The sequence below is a fragment of the Sander vitreus genome, chromosome 1 (assembly GCF_031162955.1).
Source record: "Sander vitreus isolate 19-12246 chromosome 1, sanVit1, whole genome shotgun sequence".
Lineage (NCBI taxonomy): Eukaryota > Metazoa > Chordata > Actinopteri > Perciformes > Percidae > Sander > Sander vitreus.
This window is the reverse complement of record NC_135855.1, coordinates 22,698,241-22,715,737: the sequence shown is the minus strand read 5'-3', so window position 1 is coordinate 22,715,737 and position 17,497 is coordinate 22,698,241. Positions and strand designations below refer to the sequence as shown.

Sequence of the window (17,497 nt, the reverse complement as noted above, 5' to 3'; positions counted from 1 at the left end):
AAAATAAGATAGGATACACCTTTATTGATCCCCAGTGGGGAAATGTGGTTGTTTAAGCAGTACAACAAACAACAGAAATAAATACAGATAAGTATAGAAAGTAACACAAATAAATAAAGGGTAAAAAAAGAAAAGAAATAGAGTATTTGGAGACAAAATGACATGATAAAGGGAGTGATGCTAAAAAAGTGACACTGGTGTAATTAATAGCAGCAGAGTCAACAGGTCAATGTAAACAACACACCAGACTAATATGTGTTTGTCTGTATTAATAAAATATAGTGCAAAAGTCAATGTAACATATTAACATAATATAGGTAGATAGAGATAGATAGATAGATAGATAGATAGATTGACTTTATTAATCCCAAACTGGGAAATTACTGTGTTATAGTATCATATAGTAGCTACATTATGATATAGTGAGGGGAATTAGACATAGTACACGGTGCTGTACTGTAGTAATATTATAGAATAACAGAATATGCAGTATAGTACAACAATATAATAGTGTATAGCAATACATATACATAAGAAATGTACACATTAATGCATTAATAATCAAAATCCAATAATGTAATATACATTATTCTAAAATTGACTATTCTGCAAAATGAGTACTTTAACCGTTGATACTTTAAGTTTATTTATTTGATTAAGATTATTTCTACATTGTAGAATCGTTTCTTTTACTTAGGTAAAAGCTCTGAGTACTTCTTCCACCACTGGTTAAACTACCCAGAAGTGTATAAAGTAATTAAAATTAGCTCCACCTTTACCGGCTGCATCATTAAAGTGATGTACACATTAATGCATCACTTATTATAATCCAGTTATATATTATTCTAAAATGGGTCATTCTGCATAATAAGTAGTCAGACGTTTACTTTAGGTGCTTTCAGTGTATTTTGATGCTGATACTTTTATACGTTTGCTTGTAACTAAGTATTTCTACACTGTAGTATTGCTGAATTGCTGAATAGATCTGAATACTTCTTCCACCACTGTCTGTGAGGGACTTTGTTCTGTATTGATAACTGTAGCTGGATCGAAGCTGTTAAAAGTGGGCTTCAGGTCTGTGGCGGTGTAAAATCTGATCTTCGTGGTGTCCCTGAAGGCGTCATTTCTCGGGATGTTTTGTTTGTACCCTCCCCTGTCCCTGCTGCTGCTGCCCGCTGCCCAGGCTGGCTGCTGGGCTCGGGATGACGCCACCTCTCGCTCCGCCCCGGCGCAAACTCGCTCTTTGCGTTCATTTCATTCCTCTTCTCATTCCGAGCATTCTTCGCATCTCCGTCAGTGCGCGATTCACCTACACCTTCCTGGCTGGCCCAGAAACACCAGAATAACTTGACATAGTATTAAAAAAATACCCCATAACATCCCATTTGTCAAAAAAGGGGACATTTTTTATATGAGATATCAATAACGAGGTAAGTTGCAATGGTAGTTGCAGGTATCCAAACTGGTTGTAGACTTCTGTTCGTTTGGGTTTTAGTTGACGTATTTGTAAATATTGGACAATTTATAAAAAATGTCGGCTTATTTAGGTGTTTGCTATTTATCCCATGGCGTAAAGTAACGTTACCATCGCTGAGATAGATGGCCGATTCTGGTCGCTGTTTGCAACAGGGTGCTCACTTTGAACACTCACTGTTGTAGCCCATGGCTTTGACATGGCAGCGAAAATCTTTGACATTTTTCACATTTTTTAAAAGAAGCCCCATCATACGCCCCTATAAAAAGCCTCAGGGGCCGTGTTGTCCTGTGTCAGATCCCCAGAAAGTCCCCGCGGGATTCGGGATGAACTAAAAAAAAATAGACCGCAAGAATAACGATTTTTTTTGTGGACAAGATGACGGTTGAAAACGTTGCTATTTTCCTCCGTAGTTGGCTCAGCCGGCGGGAGTTGTTGAAGATTTCACTGGAGCATTTTCGGACCACCTCGAAGAAGAAAACACGGTGGAGAGACTTGTTGCTTCAACACGTTTTGACCGTGCTTTTTTAATCGCCATCGAAGTTTTGTGTAAGTAAATTTTTTAATGTTTGTTAACACTACTCCTCTCAACAGCGTGTGTGCTCCATGTTGTTAACTTAACGTTACTGTAACTGTAAACGAAACCGAGTGTACCAGAGGGAAAGGCTTGTGGTGGATTAAAGCTCCTCTGTGTCTCTCCCTGAGTACCCCAAAACTAACGTTACTACTTAAAGAGAAACAATGCAGTACATTGTATTTTTCTATAGGTTTTGCGTTACTTTGGCTATTTGAAATAATATTAAAGTGGCCTGCTTGAGCTAAACCCATTGGATATCTATTAAGAAGCAAATTAGCTTAAATTGATGCTTATGCAGCTTTTTGGGGGGTTTCCTTCATTGTTTTCCTTTTCCTTCCTCTACTTTGGGAAATGCCTGCTCAGCTAAAACTGATCTCCCCTCCAACTGTATGCCAGCTGTGTGTGTATGGGTGTGTGTGTGTGTGTGTGTGTGTGTGTGTGTGTGTGTGTGTGTGTCACAAAGTTGTACTCCTTACAATGATTTCATCCCCATAGCTTTTTGTGGACTCTGGGAAATTACACAGGCTATTATGCAAAGAGAGGGATCAGAATAAGGCCAAAAGCTTTCATTAGCAACAGTAAAATTGGCTTTAAAAGTGGGTGTACACCCTGTGCACAAAACATTGAAGGATCTCCTCTTTGTGCCAGACTTTGGTTAGTCTCCATTTGTTTTTTACCCCTGACACTTTTCTGTGTATTTGCTGCTTTAAATGGCCAGATTTGGTTTGCTTTGAACAAACAGCCCAGTCAGGTCATCAGGCCACAGTTGTTTACACAGCTCAGATATGCTGTTGTGATTCCAACAAGGTGTCAATATACTTCATTAATTTAGCTAAGAATTATGTAATAACCTCATTCACTCTCTTGTGAGCTCTCCAATAGTTTTTTAGTATCTCAATCAGCTGTCTAGTCACACATCTTGTGGCTTCAGTTGCCATCACTTCTAAAAAACAAAAACAAAAAAAAACTAGATTGTTAAAGTTGCTGTTTTGTATTATAGTAAGCTTAACAGAGGAAGTGACACAACTGAGCAATAGGGTGAAAAAAAGATCTGCACAAACTTGAACAACATCCATTTTTCATCCCTACTTCTACTACTACTACTACTACTACTACTACTAACGTTACTACAAGTTTTTGGCTGCAGCACCTACAGCCTCCCACATCTTTTTTTTTATGTCAAAGCAGCTGGTTATGGCCAGATGCCTTTTCTTACAGTTAAGTGCTGTTAATCATTTTATGTAACTTGTTATGAGACAAAAAGACGTTGAAAAGACACCTTTTTTTTAATTTAATTAACATGAAAGGGCTGTTATCATTTTCAGGAAACAGTCTGAATGCAGTCAGGCGTAACCCCAGACATGTCACGGTGGAAATCTGCTTGCTTGGAAGAAAACAGGGGTAGAAATAGATGCTTTGTTTTTAGATTATGCAACCAGTGGACCTGTTGGACTGAAGCCTGCATAACATTTGTGCAAGAATAGGATGTTGTCTTTGTTTAACTAAATGAGGCTTTACCTCTGAAACTAGGAGTTACTAAACTTCCCCTGCTTTTTGATGGAGCATAATGCAGCATTTTAAAGGAGAATTCCGGCCAATTTTTACGTTAATCTTGATCGCTATAGCTACGCGAGTACTTTCGATAGAAAAAACCCCCGACCCGAATCAGTGCAGGTAACACGGAGAAGCTGCAGCTATGTACTACAAGAGTCCCCTGAGCTAAAACGGCAGTGGTCGGGGCAAGTTTTAGAGTGCCTTTCTGCCTCTTAACAGACACAAAATGCAATTAATATGTCTGTGCCACATGAACAGGGCCCTTACGTGTCAACAAGATGCGTTTTCAACTCAGAAATTGTTTAAATTCACCTACCCTGGTCCCTGTCTCGATCCTGCCGGTAGCTAGCTTGCCCTGCTAGCTGATAGCCGTTAGCCGTTAGCTGCTAGCTGCCGTCCGGTGAGTGTATTCAGACAGGCTTCTGTGATAATCATCCCAATAACAATCCACGGAGCGGCGGTGGTGTGGCTATGTCCTCCAGAGGACAGTTCATGTCGCGTCTTGAAGTGTATTCCCCCCTAAAATAAACAGTACTGCGGTAGTAGCTGTTAGCTGCTAGGTGCCCTCCGGTGAGTGTGTACAGCCAGATAGCTGTTAGCCGTTAGCTGCTAGCTGCTGTCCGGTGAGTGTATTCAGCCAGGCTTTTGTGATGATCATCCCAATAATAATCCACGGAGCGGCGGTGGTGTGGCTATGTCCTCCAGTTACTGAAGGCTAGCTTTAGCTTGCGCTTGGAGCAGCAAGTTCATCTGCCTGTTTCCCCTCTGTCTGTCTCGTTCTTTCCAACTCTTGTGAGGCTAGTTTTTCGTCTGTATACTCGGGTTCGAATAAATAAGGACGACCATCAAACTCAAAAGGCTCTTCCGTGTGTTGTATAGCTGCTATATTCTCCATAGTTACGTTACTCCAAGCTTCTTCCCTTATAAACAACTCCGCTCTTCGCTCTTCACACACTACGCTCCAATCTGCACACTACTGTTTACCTTTTCCTGCTACAACTGAATTCCCAGGAGACAGCGCGATGCTACAGCTAAGCTTCAGTAACGCTATTACTGTGCAAGTCACAGACATCGTTTATCCTGTTTCCATGTTGTTACATAGTCACTGATATGGTCATAACCACTACAGTGCTCAATTACCTATTTTAAGGGGGAAATAATCTAAACATTTCGCTGCAAAGGCATGGTCTGTCCTATGCAGGACGTCCACCAGACCACCGGGCGCTCCGTGGATTGTTATTGGGATGATTATCACAGAATTCTGGCTGAATACACTCACCGGACGGCAGCTAGCAGCTAACGGCTAACGGCTATCAGCTAGCAGGGCAAGCTAGCTACCGGCAGGATCGAGACAGGGACCAGGGTAGGTGAATTTAAACAATTTCTGAGTTGAAAACGCATCTTGTTGACACGTAAGGTCCCTGTTCATGTGGCACAGACATATTAATTGCATTTTGTGTCTGTTAAGAGGCAGAAAGGCACTCTAAAACTTGCCCCGACCACTGCCGTTTTAGCTCAGGGGACGCTTGTAGTACGTAGCTGCAGCTTCTCCGTGTTACCTGCACTGATTCGGGTCGGCGTTTTTTCTATCGAAAGTACTCGCGTAGCTATAGCGATCAAGATTAACGTAAAAATTGGCCGGAATTCTCCTTTAAGCATTGCCTATAGTTTGTTAAAGAGACTACAACAAAGATATGTTCACAGCTATGATGACACTGAGCCTTTGTCTTTCTGTATATAAACGTTTAAAAAAAATTGGATTTAGTCTTGAGCAAAATGTAACCGCCCTTTACACTGACTTGTAAAGTTAAAGTTGTCATTGTATTATGATCTATGGTTATGATCTGCAAAAGGGAAATTTAAGCAAATGCTGATAGTGGATATATTGCTTCATATTTTACACAGGCGATGTGTAATTTAATACATTGTTCAGGTTTTGCTGCCTTGTTGAGGTCTGAGGAAAGAACTACAGAAAGTGGAGTCTATCTGTTGTGAAGTGTGGACAGAATAATGTGCTTTTTTGAAGTGGACTGTGTTACTTGGAGCCAAGTGACTCACTTCTTTACTTCGGTTGTCCATACAGTTCGAGGGTTGTCGACTTTTAGAAAACCATATTTTTGGTCAAATATTTGTCCAATGTCTTTGCTAATGGGTACACACACCAGACTCCTCACCTATACATTTTTACGTAGGCCTATTTAAATTATAGCTCTTACGATGTTTATGCGATGACAAATAATTTTGTGCAGTCTTTGCATACAGTAATGACAGAATATGGTCATGTTTACTTATGACACTTGGAGATATACTTAGTATAGTGTAGATAATGAAGACTGCTATCTGTTTGGAACACCACACATGGACTGACAACGAAAACACACGAAAACACTAATACTATCAGTGACACTAAAATCTCAGAATGACGCTAAATAAAACTGTTCCTTTAGCCACTAAAATTACCGTCATTAGCTTAAATTTTAGGATAACCACAAATGGTCCCTGACTGTTTTTAATTTAAGCACATTAAGAGATACATACTGTGTGTGAGAGTCATAACTTGCTGCTGGAGAGAAGCACCTGTGTAGTCCGTGCTCCATGCAACAGGTGCTTTAGAGCACTGATGTATTTATTTTCTTAGGATGGCATCTCATTTTAATTTCACTAAAATTAGTTTGAAATTGACTATTTTTGAGTCTTACTGGAGTTCTGATGCAAACAGAGGTATAGGCTACATTTGAATATACATTTTATACAAAAGTCTTTAAATCGAAATGGTCACAAATTTCATTTGAGGTAATTGCTATTAGGTTAATAAAAGTTTAACACACAATGTTGAACAGCAGTTTTTCTGCATGAGATTGGGCACTGAGATTGCAGTTATAACTTTTAGCAGTCGTTTGTGTTTACTAGTGTTTGTGTGCATAGATGAAAAAAACTTCTTTATTTCTCTGTCTTGGTATTTGGTTTGTGGGTTGCACCTTTGTTAGTAACACTTAAGTTAGTTGTTATATGTGTTACTGTCAACAGTTAAAAGCTTTGGTAGTTCTCTGTTTTTACATTGTTTCTGGACAGTACTCTATGCCATACATGCATGAACAGGATATTGATGTTAGAAATAAAGGCTTCACTTGACTGAAAAAACAAACGTATGTGCAACAAGGCATGTTTTCTATTTGTAGTAAAGGGCCTGTGAAATTCCTCATGGGAATGTGAACACATTATGTGTCCCACATTTTAATTGAAATAATAATACTAATATTTTTTTTTTGTTATGAAAATTCCGGGCTTGAAAAAGATCCGTGATCTGTAAATGAATCCGGACACAGAGTCATTATTTGTGTAATTAGATGTGATGTATGGCAGGGGTAGAATCACATCAAAACATCAGTGTTCTCTGCGGTCAAAGCACACTTTAAAAAGAGGACACTCCTGCAGGCTTCCAGACTGTGTGTGCCCTGAGGTAAACCCTGGTCTAGAAAGGGAATTTTAGAGTATGCGCTGCTGCTCAGCAGTTTGAGCAGGGCCCACTGAGGCCAGCGGAGAGTGCCACCAAAAAGGAAAAGCTGGCTCAAAGCCACTGACGTCATCTTAGTAAATCTGCTTCAGTACTGCAGCCATAAAATGACCGAATGCACTTTGGCCCTGTCAACCACCTTAGTAAGTACAACACCGTTTTTTTTCTCCTTGTGCATACTTATGGAAGACAGGCTGTGTTTAAGTCTACTCCCATTTTGCTCCAGTTACAGTAACAGACTTTGCCTAATCATTCAAAACGAACAAGTCATGTTTGAGCCTTTCTAGTTTTACATAAAGCACCAAAATGATTGAGTTTCTCTGACCCTTTGAAGGCTTACCACTTTAATATTACAGCCTTATAATTTTGATCATATGGCGGTCTCCTTCATTTTTGGAAAAAGACATTTGGACAGCTTAATGTCTTAACCGCTCATAATTGATGTGTAGTTCTTTCAGAAGTTATTACGTTGCTAGGACATGTATTTTTTCTATCTATTCCTATTTGGAATTAGAAGACTAATACATGAGCTTCCTCATGATCACACAGAGATGAAAAGCAATATGTACTCCATGAATCATTAGATGAGTCAGTTTCTGTAACCACTATACACATTTTGAGTTCTTAACCACAATGCAGCAGGAAATCTCGGCTTCAACAACTTCCTTTCTCAGTGCTGGCCATAGGAGCGGTAGTGGTGTTCAGCTTTCCACTAGTGAAATAGAATAGAACAAAGGCACACAGTCACTTCATTTACTGAAACTGTGTATAATTTGTGGCTTGTATTCAAATGTGGGTTATTCAGTCTCTCTGGCACCGTATTCCGTTGCTTGTAATAAATTTCCACAAGACCTTTCATCAATGGTCGCTGTATTGTTATCATGGCTGACACAGATCAGGCAGGCTCTCTCTCTGCCCTAAAGGTGCCCTGGATTCAGTGGAGGCACAGATAGACTGGAGGGTAAGCTCCCAACATTAATATGCAGGCTGTACCCAGTAAATTAGTTTGGAATCCAAGCTGGGACACAGCAATGGAGAGCTGTATCCAAACTTTTTTTTCTCTCTGTTTAATAGACCCAAATAGTAGACATTTCCAACAAGGAGTCTTGTTGGTTTATAATTACATCACCAACAAAGGTTAGCTGTGCTGTCAACAAACAGCCTTCAATACCCCCCTTTTTTTTTTTTTTCAGCGTATTTCATCAAATTAAAAGAGAAGTTGCAGATATTCTTTATTTTGGTTATTGTCAACAAAAAGCATGAAGAGTCCATCTCAATTTCCTGTCTGTGGCCCTCAGTCCATTTGTTCCTGCTAAAGACATAAAGCTTCAGGTCACAAATATATATTTAAATTTTTTTAAGGCTAAATAGTTTTCTAAAACACCTTGGCACTGTAGTTTTTAGGAAACGTTCCCTAAACAGGCGCAAGTAGATTGTAGCTGCGGATTAATACACATTTGGTGCTCTGCTTAATATTTAAGTCAGCAGAATGGTGTATGTGAGATTTACAGTGCCCATGTTCATAGTAATAAAGGTCATAAATGTCACACAGTGCAATGGTGAGGCTCATTTATGTTTTTAATAGTTTTTGGCACAGAGGGATACGTTGTATTAGGCTTAGCTACACAGACAACCTTTGTTAGTACGATTAGTTCATTGTTGGTTTTGGTATTTTCATGGGATTCGTTGACAATAAGAAAAATCTATAAAATCTATCTTTAAACACAGTAAATGGTATCTTTATGCTATAGTTTATGCTATAGTTTCAAGCTTCTACATGTTCAGATGTTTCGATTGTTTTTCAACCAGTTTTTGGTTGCTGATGGACGAATATTCAAGAAAACAGTGATTCAGTTTTTTGTTTAGCGTTGGCTACACTAAAGAACGCACATAGCATTTTAGTATAGTGTCTTACTTAACCCTATGGGGCCAACGATGTAGTATACGACAATAAATTATATCTTTTATGTCATTTTCAATATCTCTAGATCAATGCAGTGTAGACACTTACTTGTTTTTGCATCCAGGAGCTAAGATCTGCAGCATTTCAATTGCAATTGTAGGCCTTCCAGAAGCTTTGTAATCCAACTAAAACTGCAGTGTATTTTTTGTAACTTTTGTACAATAAATCCACAATGATGAAATTATATATCATATTCCGTGAAACAAGATATCTCCGCGTCGCTTCATGGTAGCATCTTACTTTCTTGGAACTGCAGAGCTGAAATAATGACATAACGGCGTAATTGTAATAAATAATGTGTAGATTAGATAGTTTTATTGGGTTTTTACATATTTTATGTGACTTATTGTCAGTATAGTTTTTTATTTGTGTAAGTGAGGGTGTTTATTTTTGTTTACCTTGATTGTCAAGACTTTGGAGAACAATTTTCAAAAGCTAAAAGTCTTGTTCATTATTGTTCTATGTGATGAATAAATTCAATTTTTGTTTAGTTTTTTTCTTTTGTCTTTAAAGTCATATAACAATTTATAAATTCTGTATATATACATTCATGTGAAATCCCTGCGACATGCATATCCTGATAGCACAGGTTGTCCTGAATTTTCTTTTTTTTGTCTATAACTTGTTTGTGCATTACAGGGTTGAGGTTATACAAGCATTATTACACAAGGAAACCAGGCGACCGAAAGATTGGGGGGAAAAATGGCTTAGACCCCAGAGGCTTAATAACTATCTGCATAGTGTCTCAACCTTGGCTCCTTATTTCTCACTATCCACAGAGTGCCCAAAATTAATTTAGCTTTAGTTTGGCTTATGATTTTTGTGATCATGTCACTACCCTAGTGTAGTGTGGTGTGTCTGAATAGTGAATAGGGTGGCTTTAATACCACTAAGTCACAGGTTTTGATTATTTCTTACATAGCTGACTTTGTCTTCTTTCAATGCCAAACAATTGGTCAAGTATTTCCAAACTGTACATGGCCAAAAAAAGTGCAGACAATTAAATTGAATTTTCTTAACATCCTTGTAACTTTTAAGGTATGTCAGATTTTTGTCCAATCTGCCAAAAAAAACAAACAAATTCAACTTCCTAGAGCTAGGCAGTATGTTATATGGTATAGCATCCTATGAACAATAAATGCCTTTACCTGTTGGGTGTCATATCTACATTACTAATGATGATATCTCAAAGATATGTATGTGCTAATATATTCTTAATGCACCATAGGCATCCCCAAAATAAAGTCACAATATACATAATTGGTAAATTGTATAAAAAACACAGTACCTCTCAGGGGGCTGTTTTATGATGAATGAGTCCAGTGTGACATGCAGAAGTTGCCAAAAGAAAAAAAACAGAGAGAGGAAAAGAGCAATGTGGAGAGACAGGGAGGAAAGAAGTATATAAGGGGTAAATAATAGCTAGAGAAGAAGAAGAAGAAGAAGAAGAAGAAGAAGAAAAGAGATGAAAGTCGGTGTGAATTGGCAGAGCCAAATGCAAATGGTGGCCTTCATGCTCGTCATCACTGTGATTTGTTTTTTCATGCTCATCCGCACGCGTCCTGAATGAGCCAGCGGCCAGCTCTCGGCCTGCTCTGCTCTCATAACTGTCAGGAGATCCTTTATCTGACGGACCTTTATTTACAGCTTTAATTTCCTGAGCTTTATGTGTTCCGCTCGCACTCCACACCACGGTGACATGGGAATATTCTGTCTGGAATGCGCTGCAAATTTTTGATAGGCAAATGTCTTCTGAGCTTTCATTACATTTTATGGTTGAATAGTGAATTGTATTTAAAAATATATATATATTTTGGTATTACTGGCAGGACAAGGATGTATCCTCAGAAGGAGAATTGCTTGTGTCTTAGATTTAAAGTCAATTTTGCCTTTGTTGTTCAGAGTGGAGGACCTTTTAGCCGACATATCTGATGTTGTCCAGGTCGTGTTGTTGCTACCTTTTTCTCAGTCTGAGGCAGGTAAAGAGGGCTGCTTTGACAGAACCTGTAAATCAATCCTATTCTCTAGCAAACAAAGATTGATCCCACAGTGGCCTGATGGTTGCTGTGCGGTGGGATCCAGGCCTCAGATTTGAGTGGAATGATATCAGACAGATTCACGGCATCTCAGCCTGCAGGTTCAAAGAGGCATGAAATAAACACTAGGCCATAGCCAATATCAGAGGCGGCATAAGCAAGCTTTGTAGCCTCTCCAGTGGACCTGCGGAAATTGGTATTGAAAACCTTGTTTATTCATTCATCTGTACTCTAAACATGTAGATTTATTCATGAAACCTAATAGAAAATACAATACAGAATCAATAGTTTTGACCTGACATTCTTGCGTAGTTTGGTGTTTGGGAAATGGGACATATTTTCGACATGACTGCGATAATTACAAATTTCCCTGCCATTTACCACGTTTTCTTTTCTGAAATTCAATTGGTTAAGTGAGTGATCCAAAAGGTATATTCTTTAAATTAAAGACTAGGGCTCAAATCTGTTCAGTTGATTTTGATTTGTTGCATTCCTGATTTACTGCATGCCTGAACCTTGTGTGGTAAAGCTTTGTAAATATAGTATTTCCATAGACTTTTGATTAATTTTAGTTTTCCCTGTAAAAAAAATCTCAAGGTCTTTAAAATACCTGCCGTCAAAGACTTCATTCCATAAACCGAGGTAATTAATTAGTTTTAATAACTTGAAAGTGAATGGAATTTTAGTCAATGCAAATGTTCATAGTTGGTTGTGTTGCTCAAAATGGAATATTTTTGACATTGCTGTTATAATTATGAAAAGGCCAGGATATGTCTTTACAACTAGCTGAAAATGTTGAGTTTTGAAATCACATGGTAATTATAGTTTTACACACTGTGGCCTTAACTACTGTGGGCCATTATGGGGTGCACAAAAGTCATTCACAGAATCATTATTGCACCTTCTGAGATAACGACACAAAAGAACTCCACATGGAAAATTACATTTCAGACCTCATCTGCTATTTCATTACCTTGCTCTGTTTGATGGGTGAAATGGGTTCTCTTAATTTAAGGAGCTGGATTCCATCTTGGTGAGTGGTTTATGTAATCTCACGGTAAGTGTAATTTCCCATAATGCCATGTCACAGCTACTACTCTGCTTAGCTACCACACTCACTTATTGCATTGCAGGCCATCTCCACCCCGCATCTCACAAATAAGACCATTTCTATGGTGAACACCCTGCAAAGACAGAAGTATGCAATTATCTGTAAGCCACAAGTGTTTCTATGGGTGACATTCATACCTTCTTTTAAAGGACATAATTAGTCCACAGATTCTAAGGCACTAAGAGACCGTCTTCATTGACAACTCCGCCATGTTATTCACATGTTGCATACAGTAAAAGCATCCATTTGATGTCACAGGATGTTCAAAAACGCATCTATTTAGGATGGGGATGACTATTATCCTGTATTATTTCAGTGTTTGTATGAGGACAAGTCAACAAACCCCATCTTCATTTGACATGAGAAGATGTAGATAATTCGATAGATCAATATATGTTGATTTTCTGTTTACTGATACTGGTGTGTAATAGAAAAAGTATGCACTCACTATTTTATGTGGCCATCTAAATAACTCCACCCCACATCCTTTTCCTCCTTCCTAAACACTTATTTCCTCCTTCATTATTCCACTACATCCCACAATATATTGGTAATAATTTGAAATTTTATAAACAAAGTTGTAGTTTTGACAGTGCAGCATCGATGAACAAGAGTTGAATGAATGAAAAAGGGTGCAATTATAATTCCACAGATCATCCAAACAATAAATATCTTGGACCCACATACACCAAATAGGAAGTGGTTCTGCAGTACAAAATATACTGGGTCAATTCATAATAAAGGTATAGCAATAATTTAACATCTAATGTTAATGCATAGCTTTACATAACCTTTGTAGGAACGTATAACTACCTAATAACTAGAATTCATTATGTTGCTTAAATCTATAAATAATATAAGTTAACAAGTAATGCTTAAATCCTTCAATAAATTATTTATGGCTGCTAAATTGTTGCATTAGTCTGAATTCACATTTTGTTCATGTTCATATAAATGATTTGCACATTCTCCAAACATGTTATTTGCAGCAACCAAGCTAAAGTTTAATGAAGTTCATTTCAGTGCAAACCATGTTAGCATTCGGAATTCTTTGAAAATGAATTCCCAACGTTTTTTTTCTGAATGCTTAAACACCAACTCACTATCTCCATAAACCATTAACACAGCCAATGTTTATCAAGTGTGCCAAACTGAATGCGCATTCTCTGCTTTACATGCAGTATGTAATTTTATAACACTATTTGCAAAGCTATAAACACAAGTCACTGCTTTACACTCAGTTTGCAATTTAATAACACATTCTAGCAAAACTGTAAACATTGGTCTCTACATTGCTTCACTATTTTGCCAATTGCCTTTCCACATTGACACGTGAAAACACTTTTAGATGATGAGTTCACTTACACATCAGCACTATAAATAGGCCAGAGGTAAACATTTGGTTTGGAAGCCAATATCTACTGCGCTTTTGCTGTTTGAGGAGTGTTAGAAGATTTGAGAAAAGAAAACCCCTTTTCCCCTTATTTGTATTGATAGTGTGTTATGTTCGAAATACACAACTATCCTTTACACATTTGGATACCTGTGTGTACCTGTTTGTTTACTACATGTATGACAAAACATTATTGCAAACGGCTATGCTCTGCACACAGAAAAAGCAAAAGCCACAAGTGTTTTTCATTTATACTATCAGTGTGTAGTTGGTGCTCCGTCGGCTGATTCAACTGATGGTTTGTGTGTACTGTATTGATGCAAAGACATTTTAAAAAGAGGTTGAAGGGTTTTGCTAGAATTGTTTGCTTTTGCTAAAGATGTATAATGTTTTGCTGGTATGGATACAGGTTTTGTGTTTTGTGTGTAGAGTGTCAGATAGTGCCTAAGCAATAAAAAAAAAACTGTAAGAAAGGATCAGGATAAAGACCGTGACAGACAATTAGTTGTTTTTCAATTCAAGACAGGAAACATTACTCGGATGACAAAGAAGCAGATGGTAAAAAGGTAAAATCATCATAGCATACTTTTGACATCTTTTGAGGCTTTGCACTGCTTGAATAAAACATTTGCGAATGTACAGAAACCTTATAAAATTGCAGTAAATCTATCTAGGTGGAAATGTTCATGAAGCCTATGCCTGGACTTCTGGATGACCTGAAAGGTCTACTGAAGAGTAGATGCAAGGTTGCATGCGACACACAGCTGGGTAGTTCTTGACCAAAATCTAGAACCTCTCTGTGGCTTTTATTACTTAACTTGTGTGTGAAACTTCATATTTATCTTGAAAGCCTCAATCCCCTGGGGTCTTAAGGCCCTGACACACCAAGCAGACGCCCAAGAACTAGTGGCGACTGTGGAGTCGCCTCACGTCGCTGGAAGTCGCCTTCGTCTTGGCCAAACAATTGCACTTGAACACACCGCAAAGACTAATAGTGCGTTCCATTTGTACTTGGAAGTCAGAATTTCCTGAAGTTGGGTTTCAGAGTTGGAAAGTCAGACAACCTCACAGTACCCCGAGTAAAATCCAAGATGGATGCTCCGTGCATCCACAGCAGTGAAAGCTGTAGTAACATACAGTTTATTAGCACTTTTTTCTTATTTGTGTGTGCTAGTAAGCAAGCTTGCTTGCTAAGGGGCTCAGTTGTTTAGCATTAACCACGGTGTGGGAGAGAGAGGTTTAACGTTATGGTCTTTACGTAAATGTTTATTTTGTAATGTGTAGGTATGTAGATCTTTTAAAAGACATGTTTATTGGCGCTTGGGTTGCACACCTGGTAGGGCGCGCGCCCATGTGGAGGGGCTTGGTCCTTGGCTCAGCGGCCGCGGGTTCGGCTCCGGCCCTTTGCTGAATGTCATTCCACCTATCGCTTCCATTTCAAGTCTAAGCTGTCCTGTTGGAAATAAAGGCCTAAAATGCCCAAAAAATGATCTTAAAAAGAAAAGAAAAGATTAAAAAAAGACATGTTTATGTTGAAATAAATTGACCTACACAATGTATCTTGTTGTACTTATTCCATATTATGTACATAATGTGCAAAAATAGATATTCCAATTGTTCGAACCTGTGTTTTTTTAGAAGTTGCATTCAAACGTCAGTTTTGACAGCTCTGTGTATTGAATTGATCAGATGAGATGAAGAGTGAAAAGAGCCTTCTGTGTGCGCTCTTTCCTCACTATCGTTTTTCAGTCAGATTTCCTCACGCCGTCGCCGACGAAAGCCAAGATAAAATTCAAATTACATTTTTTTCCAATCAACAATGTGATTTTATAGCACACAGACCAGCGGCCTCCAGCCCCTCCCCCTCGTGACATCGCGTGCTGCATGCTAGGCCTGGCAAACTCGATTCCTTTTAAGGATTTGGATTATTCTGAGTCACTCACTAAACTGATCCGGGTTGTGCGAGTCACTTGAGTCACTTGAGTCAGTATTGATCTATATCTTTTGCAATGTTTCGGAATGTCTGCTCGACGTAATTGCATTTTAACATACTACATTTATACACCAAACCTACAGTAGGCCTAGCTAGGCTACGTGCAGAACATTGTATGTTATTTCAGAAGTGAAAGAATGGCTTTTGTTGTTGATTTGCTTTACCTTGAGCTCGAGGAGAGACTACACTCGCTCGTCTGAATCAGATCCACTCATGACAACGTAGCCGGCTGATTTGCGGGATTGAGTCCCGCGAGAACTCACGAGTCATGAATTGTCGAGGACTCATGAGTTCCATAGTCTGCGTGGCGAGCCGAGGCGAGCTTGCAATGTTCTAAGTCACTCAGTCTCTTGAGTTGATTTGTGAAGTTGTGGTTGCCTAGGAAATTGTAAGTTATAAAGCTTTTGGCAGCTAAGATGGCTAGGACTAGTAGTAGCTAATGTTGCAAGAGGCTTGTGTGTGGCGCTGTTATCATTTTAGATTGAATTGTAGTAGGACTCAACTGATCCGAGTTAATGATACTAGAGACTCGCGACTCATGAGTTAATTTATATAGTCGGGTGAAAGTTCTGAGTGAGTCACGATTCAAACAGGTTTACTGTTGCTGTGGCCACACCGCTCTGAAAGCGTCCCGGACGTCATACATCTAAGTCTGTTTGTTCACCCTCTCTGCGGCAGTGTGCTCCGCTTGAGCTGATCTATGTAATGGAGTTAACTGGAGCTAATTGGAGCTAATTGTTGCTAGCCGAGCCTTCAGTTCCATTCTCTCTGTGCTAGCTGTATTTATGCAATCTAGCATCAATAAAACCCGACATTTTATTAAGTTGGCTGCAAAAGTTTTAAACTACAATCCAGAGTTGTTTGAATGCCAGAAATCTGTTCAGATGAGATCTTAATGAGTGCAACACAGACATGTATAGTACAAAACAGCATGTTTAACATCATTAGGATCCCCAAAACACTGATTAAAGCAACTAAAAAAACAATGATATATGACAAACAAAATGAACAAGAATTAACTTTGGATAGCCTTAGTGTAATATGATTTAACAGGAGTTAGGAGGAGACGTGCACAGTGTTGAGATTTATAATAACATGTTACTTTCTGTATGGATTTTAGTATGGTTTGAAGGTTAAGTTGTTAATTCATGTAACATTTTGGCTCTGGGTAATGTTAATCAGGTATATAATCTGCTGAACCATAAAATGTATTTGATAAACCAAACAGATTTAATTGACAAAGCACATCATAGGCTACATTTTATCTGTATCTGTATAATCTTCTAGTCTGGTTAGTTTAATATGTCAATATTTATTCAGTTCTAAATTATCTTATGTTGTAATTTTTTCAACAAATAGTTCATAAACCCTTGTTTGACTAGTCTATTACTGAACCCAGTTATCACACGCTGCACTGTCACATCCTGCGCCACTCACCGTCGTTGCTTTGAAGAGATCATGGTAGAAGTTGAGTTGAAAAATCCGATGTCAGGTTTATTGTGTTATAGGGTTGCACAATATTGACTAAATGTGATGTTGCGATATCGATTATGAATGTTGCGATATTGATATTAATTTCGATATTTTTAAACGTGTAAAATTACAAAAGTTACGGGAAAATGCATCAAACTAGATTCATAACAAATTAAACAAGGTTTCTTACAACACAAGGTTTATTTCAACTGACAGTCATATTGGACTAGTACAACATGAATCAATAAATAACGACCATTTCTACAGAACAAGACATGTTTTACTGGTTGTACAGTATAAAATATATAAATAAATAAAGAGAACAGGACACTTTTCTTTCTCTTCTCTGATTCGTTACCTTTTGTTGTCTCTATCTATTTCTTCACTTACACTGTCACTCTGTCGAAAT

The 17,497-nt window shown here is 38.3% G+C and overlaps 1 protein-coding gene across 7 annotated transcripts in view; it reads left to right on the top strand.

The window, feature by feature from the left end:
• The first annotated feature begins 1,250 nt into the window (after positions 1-1,250).
• The window catches only part of tead1b (TEA domain family member 1b), a 61,258-nt gene continuing 45,011 nt past the window's right edge, over positions 1,251-17,497 (top strand). For 5 of the 7 annotated variants that reach the window (XM_078248465.1, XM_078248449.1, XM_078248457.1 and 2 more), the window contains exons 1-2: positions 1,252-1,430; positions 1,888-2,023. The gene's annotated coding sequence lies outside the window, so the exon portion shown is untranslated. Of the gene's footprint in view, positions 1,431-1,887; positions 2,024-17,497 lie in introns of all 7 variants that reach the window. The other 2 variants (XM_078248414.1, XM_078248423.1) reach the window with 2 other exon arrangements.